We start from the raw sequence: 18,929 nt of genomic DNA on the forward strand, positions 1-18,929 counted from the left end.
GGAATAGAAATGTAAATTCAGGAAGGGATACACAATTCATTGTGAAAATGGCTGAAGACAACAATGAAAAAGACTGAAAGACTCCAATAATTGTCTTGATGTTGCAGACTGAAACGATAAACCTCTGGCTTGGAGTCACAGTATAATAACACCCAAAAGTAGTAAGATCTTCATCTGAACAAAATGGAAGAAAACCACAATCATGGGAGGCATCGGCCTTTCTCCAGCAGAGTACAACAGGTGCCAAAATATAAGGTAATGAGTGAGGGGCAGTAGTAGAAACTCTGATAGAAACTGATTATGAGGAGGGAGGGACAATCCTGATTGGGAAAGCAAACTTCTTTTATGTGGTCCTTAACTAGTACAGAGTGGTAGCACTTGAACTTGAACTAGTCAACAGTGATCATATCTGTAATCTCAGAAATAATGCTGGGAGAAGTCAGAAAAATAAAGATATGAGACTTTAAGATGGTGAGCTTCAGTTACTTTGATAGCACAGTGACAAACAGTATGGAAGGGTGACTTAAAATGAGTACAGAGGAAAAGCTACTTAGCTGTAGTAATCTGGTCACACCAGAAGCAGCACTGTAGAGCACATACCTCTGCATTTCTCAGGGCTGATTCACTAACTCAGCTAATTCAGGCCAGTAATTTAAAAAAAAAGCTAACCTGTGTCTAGTAGTTTAAAAGTGTATCAGATGTAATGTAATTGATTTTGCATTGCTAAACATGTCCTCAAAGGTAGGTATTGAATTCAGTGTACCAAGTACCACAGTCAAGTGTAAAAGCACTTTAGCATTATTACGTTGGAGCATAGTGTCAAATCAGGTATGATGCAGCAATATTTCACTGCTCATTGATGTGCTCTTGGCACCACACTCATAAAACACTCCAGTGCTCTGAGGGTGCTAATGCATTAGCAAAACTGAAAAAATGGGAGAAGAAAAACAATTAAGGGCAAGAAATCCCAAGTCATAATCAACCCCCTTTCCCTATTTTCTACATCGGATCAGGGTGTTGTGTCAACTGTTGCCATCTCACTTTCTTTCCCCTACCTTCTTTGACAGTCATTGCTGACTGTCACATGTCTTCAGTCACACAGTCCATCCACCTCCTTGCCGGACACCCTCATTTCCTCTTTCCATTTTGCTGTCTCTCTCAAACATTCTTTCCCAGATAACCATCTGCTTTTTTGTATGTGTCCAAACCACCAAAATCTGTTCTCTTTGACATTCTCTGCAACTGGTGCTACTCTGGTTTCTGCTCTGATGTGTTCATTTCTTTGTCTCCCACAGTGTGCATCCTGCCACCTATCTCAGGCAATTAATCTCCATCACCTCTAGCATCCTCAACTGCTCTGCTTTAACTGCTCAGGTTTCTCTACTATATAGTAGTACTGGTCACACCACTGTTTTGTATGGTTTACTATGAAAATGTTGAATGCTAAATGGTCAAACATGAATTGGTTGAAATCACTGTCTGCAGGAATTAAAATTGAAACTGTTTTAGTCGAAACTCATAATGTCGAATTGCCCATTTCTCCACTGTAGTGCGATCTCAGAGTTGGTATATATAAGTAGGGGGGGGGGGTCTGCAAAATAGTAGAGATTTGCTAATTGTTTTTCAATTAAATGATTTTCAACATTATTCACTTTCAATTTTTTGACTTTTCGACATTATATTTCAACCAAATGAACATTAGACCTTATTGCATTCAACGTTTCCATAGTTAATCATTTTGTACACCTTACTTTTCAGTTTCTTTGGCATTCTTCTGTCAAACATTACCCCTGACAATTTGTGCCAGTTGGCTGCAGCAGCTCTGATTCTAGCTTTGACCTTCTCATTCAGACTCCGTTCTTCTCAACCACCCCTCCCAGATACGTGAAGCTATTAACCTATTCCACTAGTTTCCCCTTCTGCCTCAATTTTTCATCTTCGTCTGATTTCCCCATTTGCTGGCATTACAACTGTTTTATCTTTACTCAGTTTCATCCTACATACCTTACATTTTGCATTCCATTCCCTATCCTTTGCTGGAGTTCTTGCTCAGATTCTGCCTATAATGCCATATCGTCTACACACAGCAACTTTGTTGATCTGTCCCTTCTGACATGTTTCCCATTGTAGTCCATTACCAGTATGTAAAGTAGTGGTCTCAGAGCTGAATCCTGATGAACACCCTCTTCTACTGAAACCTGTTTTGTACTGAACACTGTATGTACTTGAGTCATTGGGTCCTTGTAGATAGTCTGCACTAATTGTACAAAATTGTACCAATATTTCTGGGACTTTGGACCACCACAGGACTGCCCAAATCAGCTTTCTTGGGACCTTGTCATATGCTTTCTCCAAGTCAAGGAATGTCCATTTGGGCTCTTTCCTCATCTCTAGCTTCTTCTCAACTATCTGTCTTGACTGACAACATCAGGTCGAGTGAGCTGCATCTTGATCTGAATATTGACTGCTCTTCTCCAAATTTACTTTCCACTACTCTGAGTATTCTTTTATCAATCAAGTCTCCAGAACTTTCATGCAGTGACAGGAGTTTGATTCCTCTGTACTGCCCACATTTGTGAATGCCTCCTTTGTTCTTGTATGCTGGCACTAAAATGCCTATTATCAGGTCATCTGGGATATGCCTTTCTTCTCATACTGCTATGAGTACCCTCGGGATCCTTTTCTCCCCTATCTTGCGTAGCATCTTTATCAATTCTGCTGTGACCTTATCTGAGCCTACTGCTTTCTCTAACTTCATTTTCCTTAGTGCTGTTCCTACTTCTCCTAGGGTGGATTCCTCATCTTCTTTCATCATAGGCTGTGTCTGGGACAGTACGGTTTATGTGAGATTTGCTCCACTTAGAAGCTACTGGAGGTCCTCCTTCCATCTGTCTTTGTTATTGCATGTACTGGTGAGCAAGTTGTTACTGGCATCCCTTACGAAGTTTGTCTGACTATCTCCTTTATCTTTCTGTCTTTGCAAAATTATACTGTTTCTTTGTGCCATGTACTAGGTCACTTTACAGAAGATGGTAGTGGCTTTTATGCCTTGTTATTTGCTATTCCAACTCTTCTCTAAGCCTCTTTTTTGACCAACCAGTATTGCTTCTTAGCCTGGTCTGGCTTTTCTGTCCCCCATTTTTCCTTATGATGGCTTCCTGGACTTCTGTATTCCATGATCAGCTTTCTTTATGTACATTATCTCCATACCTGGCTCAGCCGCATATTTGTTCTATAGTCCTTACACATGATGTTTTGAGGGGCTGCCATTCTTCTTCAACTCCACTTATTTACTCCTCTTCCTGAGGTGTTGCAACCCTAAGTAATTCCATGAACTGCTGTGCTTTCTGTCTAGTCAACGTCTAGGTCTTCAGCCTAATCATTGTTGACCTTATAGTCTTCAATGACCACTGCTTGCTGTGGGCCAACTGTTTCACTGGTGATGACTTTGTAATCAGTGATTCTAGACCACTGACCCCTTCTTACTAAGATGAAGTCAGAATTGCTTGTTGACCACTCATCATATGACTGTCTCTCTTGCTGAACCATGTGTTGGCCTCCATTAAGCCATTTGCCTGAAATAAGTACAGAATAACATTTTCTTCTTTATTCCTTTTGCCCTGCCCATGTGGACTTAGGCAGTCCTCATAGTCTTGTCTTGCTTTGTCTAGCAGGTCCTGCACCTGCTGTTTGAATGCATTTTTTCCTCACTTTCACAGCCCAGCTGTGGGGCATAGGCTGAGATTATGAATACTGCCCTGTCCTTACATTGGAGTCTGAATGTCCTAAGTTTGTCATTAATTCTGATGACCTCCCTCACTGCCTTCCAAAACCTCTCCCTCACCATAATTTCCACTCCATTTCTAATCTGTCCTCCTAAGTAGTAGACTCGGGATCCCAAAATAAGTGATTTTGCTGCAGTCCCTTACATCTTGTCTCTTGTCTAGGGTATACTGGATGCCCTCTGCTTGTTATATGTACTAACTCTGAGACTGCACAATCATTGGGGAAAGGAAATAGTTCTCTACTTTGGGACTGTCAATCCCGCACACCTGTTGACCACCTGTCTGTGTCAACCAAAGGACGTTGCTCTACTGGGTGATGTAAATATGTATACATGCTAGTATGTTGTGACAATGTGTCCATATTGAATATTGTTCATTTGTAATAAAGAGGACCTATTCTTTTGAAATTGATGGCCTTTTAATACTTTTAATAAGGCTGAGAGTTAAATGTTTGAAACTTAACAGGCCTAAATGCCAAATACGTGTAACATCCCTGAAAATATGGGTCATGTTTTATGTGCAGAAGGACTGAAACTAGATGCAAAAAAAAGAAAAAATAGTTGCAAAATGCTGTCAAATTATCCCTTGTACATTTTCTAGACATTGTACAGTAACTATGAATGTTCACCCCCTACTTGTGAGAAGTCAGATATCCTTTCAGAAAATTACTACAGCATGATGTAACACTTTTTTCGGCTATGAAACAAGACATGAAGTTTGAAATTGTGAACTGTTTAGTTACCACAGCACCAGTTTTACTATGTGGGTCAGTCTACAATTCTGCACATATATTTACATACACACACACACACACACACACACACACACACACACACACACACACACACGCACACATGTGCACACACACACATGCATACGCACATGCTAATAGAAGAATATTTTCTTGATTTACTGCATTTGTATTTGCTTTATACAGTGACTGTTACTATTTTGAACATTTTTAAAGCATTTATTTAGTTTTGTGGCAAAAAAAATCATCATTTCTGTGTTTGTTGACTAGTTCCATTTACTTCCAAATCACCTTGCAGAAGGGCAAATTAGCCAGGGACTTGGTTGTTTGGTAGTTGTTTGTTGTTTAATTTACAATTGAGAGCTACCTTTTTTGTGCAATTTACATTAGGAAATTCTAAGATCACCCATCTTGTGGCAGAAGGTGTTCACCTGGTCTCTCAGAGTTGGGAAGCAATCTAGTGATCTTGAAGTGTGGTTGTTTATTGGTTAGAGGGCATAGGAGTCAGTTTTCAAGTTTTTTTTTCTCTGCTATAAATTAAATGAGTTTAGGTGGAGCTGCCCATCGAGAAACAGCAGTTTGTATTGCCTGTATAGAAGCAATGGCCAGACAGTACAATTTCCCTAGAAAGTTAAGGTTAGATCTGAAAGCTGTTAAACAGCATGGCATTGTATGGAATGAAACACACAGCAGCTAGCTTGCACATGCAGAGAAACATGTTAGACCATTCCATGCATGTCAAAAATACAAGAAAGATGCTGGATCTGAGCAGAATCTTTCTTTCTCCAAGAATGCTGCCTAGGTACAAAGAAAAGGTAATTGTCTAGTGACTTTCATCTTAATTTAGCTAGTTTCATCTTCAAAATCTCTAATCCCTCTGAAACCAATATCTTGAATTCAAGGAATTCAAATGTATTAATTTTACCAAATTCTATGATATTTCAAAATTTAGTTATAGCAGATCAAGATGCTGGACAGTCCTACTTGCTTTGCAAAGAATGGCCTGCATCTCTTGCTCCAAGACTTTGGCATACTGGCTAAACCCTTTGCTATCCCTATAGAGCTCTTTCTAGGCAAAGCCCAACTAATGGTCCTCCCAATGTAACTAATGTAACACAGTAGGACAATCAAAACAGGACCATGTTAGGGTGGCTGTGCTCAATTACAGAAATCTTAAGAATAAACTGGTTGACCCTGAGGCTCTCCAGCATTTGGAATGTATTGATATCTATGTCATTACTGAAATTTGGTTGAAATGTATAGAAAACACTCCCTCCATAGCAACGTTTTACACCTACCATGGATTTAGAACTGGTGGTAACCATGGTGGCATTCCCATATTTGTTAGTACCATATCAAATCCAGACAGATTCCAGGGGAACCATAAACTGAACTTATTGAACTAAAAACCACATTAAACAGGAACAAATATCACTTCATAGCCTATTATAGGACAACCCCTATGTCCTCTGATAATTGCATAAGGTCAATAAACTGGAGGTCCTATTACTCCAATGCAAGATATGCTCAGAAATTTTTAGATTTAATAAAGAAAAATTCTGTGGACCTGATTGTTATTAAACCCACTTCAGCGCATAAATGTCCTGATCCAGTCCTTTCGACTGTAGTAGCTTCATGTAGTAATTCCTTAATATTTCCTTCCCCAGTTAAGTCAAATCTTAATCTAGTGACCTTCATCTTCAAGATCTCTAATTCCTCTGAAACCTATATCTTGGATTCAAGAATTTTAAATATACTAATCATATAAAATTCTATGATGATATTTCAAAATTCACTTATAGCAGGATCACCTCAGATGCTACAGCAGTAGGCAGCTTCAAAAATAAATTATATGCCCACTTAGATAATTGTATAGAATTGTCAGTTCCAATCAGATCTTAATATAATGGGAAATTTAAACCAACCACCCTAGTGGTCCACCAATATAAATAAACTCTACAATAAATGAAAAAAAAACTTAGTATACAGTAGATCAAAAGACTCTGATATCAAGATTAACATCAGAAAACAACTGAAAAATACTATTAAATCTACTAGAGCAGCCCATGAACTTAGGCTAGCATTTCAAGCTAAGGACAATTACAAATACTTCTTCATTTATGTTAGGAAGCTAGGAAATAAATCCGAACATTGTTTTTAACTTATTCAGAATGACACCATCTATGCTGACCCAGTAGATGTTGCCAATATAATAAAAATAAAATCATTGCAAACTACACCCCAGAGAAGATTATTCAAAAGCTTACTTATCTCTTAATCTTTCTAATCTCCCATCATCACTAAAGAGCATGCACTAAATGTGCTTTCCAAGACAAAAAATACTTCTTCCATCTGACCTGATAATATACGTGGTTGTTAAGTAAACTGCAATGAACATCTCCTGGCAGAACCACTACTTAAACCTGAGTTTAAAGACATACTTTGTCTTTGAGGTTTGGCACACATCAGCAGTAACAGCTCTCTAAGTGTGGCCCTGAAATTGACTCAGGGAATTATAGGCCCATCAGCATGGTAAGTGTCATTTGTAAAGCCATAAAGTGGTAGCCATTTTAAATGTCAGAACCTGCTTTTGAGCTAAGTATTAGATGGCCATTTCTTGCAATATTCCCTTTTCTTTGCAGTATGGTGATTTCAGAGTCAATATATATAGGTTCAGGGGTTGTAGGGGTGGCTTTCTCTCCACAGTGGGGGGGGGGGGGTGTTGCAGAGGTGAAAGCTCCCTGCAAAAAAAAAAAAAAAAAGAAGTTTTAAGAAGTGTGATGTTCAACATCTGCTCTTCTCCTGCATTTTTGGGCTTTTTTCCTCAGCATGTTGGCACTCAGAATAATGAGTGCTGATATTTAAATAGGGAGCTCCTATGGAACACATTATAACAGCCTTGATAAACTATGGTATCAAAAAATCTCATCAGACTAGACCTGCAGCATTTTGGCTTTGTCAATGGTAGATCATGCCTAATTAAGTGGGTTAACTTCTTTGAAAAGCTATTGCAGGCTGTTTACAGCAATCATGCTCTACACACCACATGACTTGACATGACCTAGGCATTTGACACCATCTCTCATGTTGTTATAGTTAGTAAGCTTAATGCATTGCACATATATTCCTATGTGGTAAGATGGATAGAAAATTGGCTAAAAGATGGAAGCCACACAGTGCAAGTGGTAGGTGCCTCATCAGAGTATGAAGGTGACAAGTGGTGTACCACAAGGTACAGTACTGGGACTTCTTTTAATAAGCATTTCCTTTTCTGGTCTCCAGACCATGAACCAAGACCTTTGGCTAACCATGTTTGCAGATGACTACAAATTACGAGTCATTGTCAAGAATCCTCTGATGTTCTAATTCTTCAGCAAGAACTTGAACTCATAAATACCTGGTGTACCAAGAAGGGCTTAAATTAAATGCATAGAAGGGCAATATTGTCACATCTGGTAGACAATGCCTCCCCTAGCATACAGCATAGACAACACTCCACTTAAAAATATGAATGTTATTGGAGACCTTGGAACTTGAGCTTATAATTCCATATCCTTTGATCGTGATGTAAAAGCAGTAATCAAAATAGTCTCTAAAGAGGTCATTGCCTCCTTATATTCAACACTGATTAGGCCAATTATCATGTATAAAACCCTCATCTGGGATGTGTATCACCAGACATATGAAACAAATGGAAAGCCCTAAGAGCTCTTACCTAAAAAGATCACTGGCTTAAAAACCCTAAGCTATTAAAAATCTGGAAGCACTGTCTCCTGTCCCCCTAATTTCCTGAGGGATGGTCTATGCTAGGGAGCCAGTGGTAATGGATCCCTTGTATATCCACAAATCAAACCGTCTCACTAATTCCAGAACCATGGGTCTAATGGTCTAGGTGTGTGTACTTGCAAGGCATAAATGGTCATAAGACTCAGTTGTCTTGAATTCCTTATGATTCTATGATCCTATGATAAATCCATCTTTGGGCTCGAATCTGGTCATCTGTTCATTTTTATGTTTAACTGTTTTGTATGGTAAAGTCACAGTGGAGCAATCGTCCTTATGTCCAAAATTGCAATTCATAAATCTTTTACTTGTAAAATCAGTAATTGTTTTTTTTATTGAGAAAAAATCCTGGTATTGTCTTTAGAAAGTCATTTGTGCCTCAGTACAATACATGTTTTTATATTATCACTGCTTAACTCCTTTTTATAAAGAAAACAGTTCTGTGCCTATAGTCATCATTCATATATTACATATGTAGCTTCATTTCTACTTAATGCCCAGATGAAGCTGTGTTCTGCCATTTACTTTTTGCCTGTTACCACTTTAGTAATCTTGAAATAGTTTTGCACATTTTAGGCAGACTACCTTATAATCAGTTGTTATGCCCATACTGTTACACTATTATGCTTTAAGGGCCAGATTCTAAAAAGACTTGGGTGTAGAGTGCCATGCTTGCCCTACAACAAGTAGTTACTCTGTGTCTGATACTACACACCTGAAATCAAACCTAGGACTCTGCCAGTCTTATTCAGTGTTTGCTATGGCCTCCAAAGTACTATGGTCTATTCCAAAAGGGAATGGAGTTTTGTTTGTGAAAAAAAGGCATTGAACATTGGTGAAGGTTATTAATGCACAACTTTAAGCAACTGCTCTCCTTGTATGTCAGTCTATGTAGTACAGGCAGTAGCTGCTGGGAAGCCAGATTGCCTGCAGTATGCAGTATTAAGTTTCACATACAGGTGGTGCTGCACTGTATAGTCAGAGAGCCATGGGGGAGGTTAAGGACTGAGTATATGCATGGCTGGATGGTGCACTAGCCATCCCCGTACTTCAATGGGGTCAGCTCACAAAGACTTCTATATTAAAAGTAGATTTAACTCATTGGTGGGCTAATGGCACCACATGCCCATCCACTACTATGGACAGGGAAAATGCAGGCATGATGACCATGCTGTCATGATTGCATTCTCCTGTCTTCCATACAGCTGGAACTGCTGTGCAGGACAGCCTTATGGTTAGGCAGTTCCACCTGTATGGTAGACCTGGCATCACAGAGAGACAGACAGACAGACTCACTCTGCAATGTAGTTCTTCCTTACAGGTGGTGCTGCAGACTGGAACTTCTTCATTCAGACTTGGTGGGCCCACCTAGGTCTCGGTAGGTTTCTGTAATGCTATGCATAGATAGCAACATTCATTAGCATTACATTATAGAATTTCATTACCTGTTCCTAATGTTGCAGGACCCCTGACCTTTCCATACCATGGCATTGTGAGGTACTGAATTGGGATGTCATCACAAGAAACAGAGTGGAAAAATCACTTCAGAGCAGTGAGTGCAGGGTGGCAAAGGTTCTCCATTCTGTTACTATGAAGTCTGTGGGATTTGACACTAAATGTATAACATAGTGTGAGCAGTCAGATTTACTATCATATTGTCTGTTTACTTGCTGCTTGAATATTACAACAGCATGTACAGCAGGGTGTACTGTTCCACACGCACTTGCAGACATGTACAGTATAGCGTACTGTTCCGCATGCACTTGCAGACATGTACAGCAGGGTGTACTGTTCCACACGCACTTGCAGACATGTACAGCAGGGTGTACTGTTCCACACGCACTTGCAGACATGTACAGCAGGGTGTACTGTTCCACATGCAGTTGCAGACATGTACAGCAGAGTGTAATGTTCCACATACAGTTGCAGACATGTACAGCAGGGTGTACTGTTCCACATACAGTTGCAGACATGTACAGCAGGGTGTACTGTTCCACACGGACTTGCAGACATGTACAGCAGAGTGTACTGTTCCACATGCACTTGCAGATATGTACAGCAGGGTGTACTGTTCCACACGCACTTGCAGACATGTACAGTATAGCGTACTGTTCCACACGCACTTGCAGACGTACAGCAGGTGTACTGTTCCACATGCACTTGCAGACATGTACAGCAGGGTGTACTGTTCCACACGCACTTGCAGACATGTACAGCAGGGTGTACTGTTCCACATACAGTTGCAGACATGTACAGCAGGGTGTACTGTTCCACACGGACTTGCAGACATGTACAGCAGAGTGTACTGTTCCACATGCACTTGCAGACATGTACAGCAGGGTGTACTGTTCCACATGCACTTGCAGACATGTACAGCAGGGATTACTGTTCCACATGCACTTGCAGACATGTACAGCAGAGTGTACTGTTCCACATGCACTTGCAGACATGTACAGCAGAGTGTACTGTTCCACATGCACTTGCAGACATGTACAGCAGGGATTACTGTTCCACACGCACTTGCAGACATGTACAGCAGGGTGTACTGTTCCACATGCACTTGCAGATGTACAGCAGGGTGTACTGTTCCACATGCACTTGCAGACATGTACAGCAGAGTGTACTGTTCCACATGCACTTGCAGACATGTACAGCAGAGTGTACTGTTCCACATGCACTTGCAGACATGTACAGCAGGGATTACTGTTCCACACGCACTTGCAGACATGTACAGCAGGGTGTACTGTTCCACATGCACTTGCAGACATGTACAGCAGGGTGTACTGTTCCACATGCACTTGCAGACATGTACAGCAGAGTGTACTGTTCCACATGCACTTGCAGACATGTACAGCAGGGATTACTGTTCCACACGCACTTGCAGACATGTACAGCAGGGTGTACTGTTCCACATGCACTTGCAGACATGTACAGCAGGGTGTACTGTTCCACATGCACTTGCAGACATGTACAGCAGGGTGTACTGTTCCACACGCACTTGCAGACGTACAGCAGGGTGTACTGTTCCACATGCACTTGCAGACGTGTACAGTAGCACTAGACTTCTAGATATGCAACTGTTTCCCACATCTGACAGGCTTCCACTCTTGTTGTGGGAATCACATGCTTTCTTCTGTTCAGTAGCCATACTGTCATCACATAAGTTATTAGAAAGGGTAGTTAAAAGTATGCCTAGTTACTTTTCAACTTAGCCCCTTATGAAAGAGATGTCAGTGGCTTCACAGATATCACAATCACTTTTAATGCCAAGAAAATGAGAAGATGGCTGCTTAATGTTGTGTTGCAATAATGACACTTGTGGAGTACTGTTAGCCATAGAATGATACGTTAAACTGAAGTCCCAACTGCTTGAGCTGGTGCTAAATTAGGTGTGTGTGTAAAAGATCCCATATTACTTACCAATATGAGCAGGAGGCTTTCTTCAGTGTCCTGGGTGAAATAGCCTTAGTGAGTATGAATGCCACATCAGGTATCCACTGAAAAAAAAACATGTTTAGAAGACTTAGTAATTAACATTTTGTCGAAATCTCCTCAGTTTTCTTGATACAAAACTTTAATTATAGCCTAGTTTACTTATACTAAATATTAGCTGTAATTTCTGTAGCTTCATTTTATTTGTTGCACACATCTCAAAATTCTGCTTCTCAACAGGAAGGATACTGTGGTTTTCATCTTCTTGTGGAAACTTGCCAATATATCTACAATCAGTTTCCATAATTAAATACAAAGTGTGAACTCTTGTGTCACTTAAAGACTCCTGGTTTCTCAAATGTTTGCAAACCTGAATAAAAAAAATGGTTTAAATGTGTTGTAACTTAAAATAAATGGGGAAGAGACATATAATGCAAGTGTGATAGATGTAACATATCACTTGTCTTATGGATAGGTCCACAGACTTAAAGTTCAAAGAATATAGTGTTTTGCATACACAAGATTCACAAGATGATGTGTGAGGGACCAGGATACTGAGTGCTCAAAAATTCTAAAGCTATGGAAAAATGGAAGTCTAGTGCATATTCTAACAACAGATAGATTCTATTGTAAAATATCAGCAAGCAATTATTATGGAAGATCTTGTTAAGCCAGTAAACTTTTCTGCAAAATTATAGTAGCCTTAAATGGGCTAGATTATGAATGTACTGGGTCTACATCTTATAAAATTGCTACCTTGATCAAGCATGAATGCTAGATTAAAGAACCGCTGAACCTGTTGTGATCCACATTCATATGGTCATGTATCAGCAGTGAAATGCACAGTTACCTTGCTATTCAACTTGGGTTCACTGAGAATTGTGGGACAGGCATAATGATAGCATCAGAGACCACATCCCCACCTCAAGAAAAGAAAAAAATGTTATGTTACCTCTCCCCCTTGTCCTCCTCATGTTTTCTTGAAAGAATCCATGCCATGAAGTTACTTTGACCACAATCTGGTACTGTATAGCATTTAGTTCATGCAAGACACATGCACTTAAATCTGTCTCTCTATACTGCACCACTCTGCTGTGTGATATAAGACCATAGGGGTCTGTTAAAATTTTCCTAACCAAGATTTTGGAGATTTCCTTATACCATTGCATTTGAAATTCTTCACCATGTCCACTGTATCTTATATCTGATCTAATACCTAGATATATTAATTTTGATAGCAGGTAAACAAATAACACTTTTCATTTATTTCTACTATCACAGGGTTACCCATAATGTTCTTCTCCTTTGGGTGTATGGAAAAAGAGGCATGTTGTTTATATTTATATCTTCAATGACTTGACATATATACCTGTGCCATTTGTGCCCTCACTTTTATCCCAGACTAACACCAGAGGGGTAGACAGAGGATGACTACCTTTATGTGGGGATAGGGAGACAAGCACTTCTTCACAATAAGATCTATGTTTTGTCACAAACATTTGTCTTCTCATTTTATCAAGAATTACTATTTTTTGAGATTTGCACATTAAGCTTTGGACACCATTTATTTCTTTAATGAAAGAAAAAAATTACTGAATTTCTTTCCTCGCCCTTGATTTTTTTTTCAGGGCATCACTAGATCAAAAGATTGGAAAAAAGCTTTAAAATGCACCTCAGAGTATCCAGAACCCCATGACTTTGAGGGATTAGCAACCACCAGATCCCTGGGTTATTTTAGTTATTTTCTCCAAATTTATTTGCAATCTCAGCCAGTTATGATGTGTTGAAAGGACTGGAGGAAAAACTGAAGAGTAAGACAAAGTGTGAAAAAACAAGAATGGGGAAATCTGTCTTGATGATGTGGTGGTCAAGAAGGAGGGAACATTGGGAGACATTGATTTTGTGCATGTGTGGGGGGGACAAGTGTGCAACACTGGGTGTGCCATGGAATCTTTTGTCTAGGGCTCTGTTTTATATAAGACTGGTCCTGTTGATCACAGTTAGACATCTGAGGTGTATGTTGTTAATAAAGGTGCTGGAATGATCAGGCACTGTGGCAAGCTATGGATGAAAGTAACTGATCTCATCTATTGTTTAATCACAGGTAATGATCATTGATCTGACAGGTTTATATTATAACATCAAAGTAGTAAAACGTTGAATGTTATAATATCGAACCCAGAACAGCGAACTCTGAAAATAGTGAAGCTGCAGAGCATTAAATTCTTTCCTAGGGAAAGAATTTGGTGGGCTGTTTCTGCCGCTTCACTGTTTTCTCCACTGTGGTGCGAAGGTTACTGACTGGGTTAAGGTAAGTGTGCGAACTGATCGGGTTAAGGTGAATGTGGGAATGGGATAGTTAGGGACCTTAGGGTTAGGGAGTGGGTAAGGTGAGTGTGTGATAGTTAGGGGCCTTAGGGTTAGAGAGCAGGTAAAGTGAGTGTGCAATAGTTAGGGACCTTAGGGTTAGGGAGTGGGTAAGGTGAATGTGCGATAGTTAGGGACCTTAGGGTTAGGGAGCGAGTAAGTTGAGTGTGTGATAGTTAGGGGCCTTAGGGTTAGGGAGCGGGTAAAGTGAGTGTGCAATAGTTAGAGACCTTAGGGTTAGGGAGTGGGTAAGGTGAGTGTGCAATAGTTACGGACCTTAGGGTTAGGGTTTGGGTTAAGGTAAGTGGATAGATTGTAGTGTATGTACGGTTTAGAGTAGGGTTAAAAGTGGGATTTTAAGTGTATATGTGTGGATTACTTTTTTTGGTGTGCTTGTGTTGTGTGTGTGTTTCTTGGAACAGCAAATTTTTTCCCTGGGAAAAAAATTGCTGTTCTGAGCTTTCCATTATATCACATTTCGACATTCCAAGTTTGAGCTTATGGTGTTCGAAATTTTGGGATTTCGATTATGTGATATACACCCGATCTGACATAATATAACTTTACCCATTCCATTTAGCCCCACATACATACCTCTCAAATGTACAGATTTTTGCAGAATGTCCAGATGTTTGCCTCATATTTTTGGTCCATTTTTCATAAAATTGTGGCTTTCTGGCAAATTAGTGGCAAATCAATAATGACTGAAGTTTGAAAATAATGACAGACATTGAAGTTTTAGACTTCATCTCCTGCAGAAAATTCATGCTAATGCAAAACCGCTAATGCAAAACCTGTTATTCTATCACCTTTCTAAGTTTATAAGACCAATATTTAAAAATTGTCCCTATGTGTACTACTTTTTCCATGGCTTTGTCCATATTTCTTACTCTAAGAGGTTGAGAGGTATGCCCACATAGCCTAGTACCTACCTATGAACCTATTAACCTATCTGCCCGAGGGCATTTATAAGCCTAGCCAGAGTGTGCCAGTTTTCGCCGCCCCATTGATTAATTAACTGAGCCTCTGTCAAGAAGAGCCAATGAAGTGATCCCAGGGGTATATTTTCTGTTACCCATCCGCTCGTCAAGGTTTCTCTTGAAGAGTGTTAGTGAGGGGCTCTGCCTAATGCAGTTAGGAATTTTGACAGGAATCTATCCCTCCAGCATATTCTATTTATTGTTGTGGAGAGGTTTAGCTCACTAGAGTGAGTGGCTCGCAGTGACTTGGATTTCTTTAGGTGGAGCATGTCCAGCAATTCTGAGTTGGACATGGCTTTGTAGGTCAGGCAGAGATCACCTCTGAGTAAGTGATATGCCACTGAGTACAGCTGGAGTTTTTCCAGTCAGGCTGCATAGGACATATGTTTGAGACCAGTAATCCTCTTGGTGAGGTACTTTTGTGGTCTTTCCAGCTGTTGGAAGTGTCTTGTGAGGTACATCCCAAACGGGGCAATTGTACTCTATGATGGGTCTGATGAGTGACGAGTAGGGGGGCACTATAACCTCTTTATTTCTAGATGTGAACCCTTTAGTAATTAGATGGGCTACATAGAAGGATTTCCTAATACTTTTGCAAGATGATTGTCAAAGGAGAGATTACTATCTGCCTGGGTCCCCAGATCTCTTATTACCTGTTCTGTATTAAGGGGGCTGCCACCTATGTGGTAATTCATGGGTGTTTTGTTTTTCCCAAATGGGATGACTATGCATTTTTTGGCATTTAGCTTGAGACCATGACTTTGACACCAGGTGTCTGTCTCAGTAAGGCCCTTTTGGAGAATGTCCATGTCAGCCAGAGAGTCAGTTATGGCTCCCAGTTTGCAGTCATCGGTGAACTTGGTTAGCCATAGTCCTCCTGTGTTTACCTGTACTTTTGAGAAGTATATGCTGAACAGTAGGGGTCCCAGGACTGAGCCTTGTGGGACACCACTTGTGACTGGTTTAGAGTCGAACCTGGAGCCCGCTATTCTTACCATGTGAGTTCTGTCTGTAAACCAGTTGGCAACCCATCTCATGACGTAGGGGTTTATGTTCAGGCTGGTGAGTTTTTCTATAATTCCTGAGTGGGAAATGTCTTTGTTAATGAGTTCCATGATGATGTGCTCCATAGCCTTGCAGACCAGGCTAGTCAGGTTTATGAGGTGATAGTTACCAGGGTCAGATGTGGCCCCTCCTTTTTGGAGTGGAATAACCATTGCTGTGCACCATTCTATGGGCACGTAGCCTGTGGAGAGGCTGAGGTTGAACAGTGTGTTTAGGTGGGGGGTTAGTTCGTTCTGTAGTTCATGCAAGACGCAGCATGGGGCACCATCTGGCCCCACTGACATTGTGCTTTTGGCTTTTGAAAGGGCTGTTTTCACCTGTGCGTCTGTGATTTCCAGGACACTACACTTTTCTGGTATTGTTGTGGGCCCTTTTGGGGGTGAGAGGGGGGTGAAGTTTGCACTGACTATCTGCCAGGACATTGGCAATATCAGTGGGTTCACTATATTTTGTGCTATTTTGCACTATCTCAGAGTATATCTGCGAGTTGCCACTTAGATTCTTAACATAGTTAAAGAAGGCTTTGTGGTTATCTTTCGAATCCTTGGCTATTTTTCTTTTGAAGTTAGCCTTGGAGGATTTTATGAGGGACCTTAGTTTCTTACTGATACTGATCAGGGATGTCTTTACTTCTCGGGATTTGCTTTTTTCTGAACTAGTTTCCTCCTTCTATTGTATAGCCTGTTTATGGCAGAGGTCCACCAGACTGGTTTCCTTTTCTTAGGGGAGTGAGTCTTGGTTTTGCTAGGGATGGCATGATCCATGTATCCTTGTAGGTGCTCATAGAGTGCATTTGTAAAGGTTCCTCTGTCTTGGACACTGTTATCCTTTAGCGTGGGGGCTGTGAAACTTACCACCTCTGTCTTAAGTAAGGTGAAGTTTGCTATAGAAAAGTTTTTCACTGTGGTTTCCTTGGTTGGAGGTGGTGGTGTGGTGTGGACATCCAGAGTGATTAGTTTATGGTCTGATCTAACCAGTGACTGGTTGACCTCTGGCGTGGAACACCTGTCACCCATGTTGATGATGACCAGGTCCAATAGGTTTTCACTTCTGGTAGGGGGGTTTACCAGCTGATCCAGGGCATTTGAGTTGATAAATTCCAGGAAGCGCTGGGCCTGGGAGTTTGTACTTGAGTAGTTTTCCCAGTTAATGGTAGGGTAATTGAAATCTCCCAATATCAGGGTGTTCGGTAGGACCTTCATGTTTTCCAGTGTCTCCAGAAAGGCGGAGTGGTGGTCCTGGGTCATGGAGGGTGATCTGTAGCAGGCCACAATTTGCATTGCAGATTTGTCTGATGTTAGTTGCACATGGATGATCTTGGAGGTATCATGCTGCGCCACTAAACTGGAGGTGTAGGTATCCTTGATGAATATGGATGCACCCCCTCCTTTTGTGTTTCGGTCCATGTTCTGTGGCCGAAATGTGTGGTATGAGTTGTAGGCCGGTAGTGCTGGGGTGCTCCATGGAGCCTTGAACCAGGTTTCAGTCACTGCACAGGTGTCAACGTTCTCCATACTGAGGAGTGCTTCAAGCACATGCATTTTGAGATTTAAACTCCTGGGGTTGAGTAGCATAACCCTGATTTTTTTATTTGTGCTGTTTATGGAGGTGGGTTTGACTTTTGAGCCTTGCTTAAAAAAGGCACTATGGGGGGCAGCAAGAGCCTTGGCTAGTATTCAAAATCCTAGGGGTGACAGGTGCAAGCCTTCTCTTGTGAAGCAACTAGGCCTGTCGAGCATGCCGTCCCAGGCTGACAGACACTGGATCCTCTTTGAATGACACCAGAAGCTTAGCCAATTGTTGAAATTGATCATTTTTTCTTTATACTGCGGTATCATTCTTGGTGAGGGTAGGATGCTACTCAGGGTCAGGGTCATACCCGCCTGGGCTACATGATCAGAGAGCTCTTCCATGTCTCTTTTCATGTAGTCCAGGGAGGTGCATCTCAGCTCATTCACACCAACATGAACAATGACATTATTTGTACTTGTGGAGTGACCTGAGTGCTTGTGTTATGTGGCGGATTCTGGCTCCCGACAGGCAGCTAACAGTAACCTTCTGCTTGTCCAGCCTAGTGAGTGGGATGTCAGTGTGCCTGACTATAGAGTTGCCTATTACTAGTGTGTTAGGTATGTTATTTCGCCTTAAGGGCAGTGATTGTGCGGCACACTGATTTTGTGTTTTATGTGTTGTTTGGTTTGTGACAGGAGGTGCAGGTTTTTTGGGTGTCTGCTTTGGGGGTCTGTGATGCTTTTGCAAGTTGCCTCCAAGTATGATTTTGTGTATCTATGTGTATTTATTGCCAGTGCTGGTTTAGTATGTCTATGTGAGGCTGGAGGTGTGGTACAAGTGTTAACCTTCTCCTCATGACTGCCTGTTCCAGTCTTGGGTGGAGAGAGCTTAGCCTCCAATTTAGCTATATAATTGCATCTCTCGCATATGTTAATGTTTTGTGGTAGGAGGAGAGGGTTGTCAGTGTACATGAGGCAGTTGTAACATTGCCTCAGGATACCCAGGTTCACCAGCTGGACTGGAGAGTATACTTGAAATTGTCCTTTGGTCATGTCTGAATAGTAGGGTGAGCTGCTTAGTCGCTTGGCTGGTGAGGGGTGAATAATGAGCCTTGCCCTGCTGGGCAGTCAAGTGTTTGGGTATATTAGTGCTTGCTATTAGGTCTGAGCAAGTGCTGAACTGTAGGATGCTTTTTAAGTGCTTAGGTTGAGAGTTAGACTACTTTCAAGAGAAAAACTGAAGAGGAGACTTGGT

This window comes from Protopterus annectens, chromosome 12.part0, assembly GCF_019279795.1.
Source record: "Protopterus annectens isolate FY-2018-M chromosome 12.part0, PAN1.0, whole genome shotgun sequence".
Taxonomy (NCBI): domain Eukaryota; kingdom Metazoa; phylum Chordata; order Ceratodontiformes; family Protopteridae; genus Protopterus; species Protopterus annectens.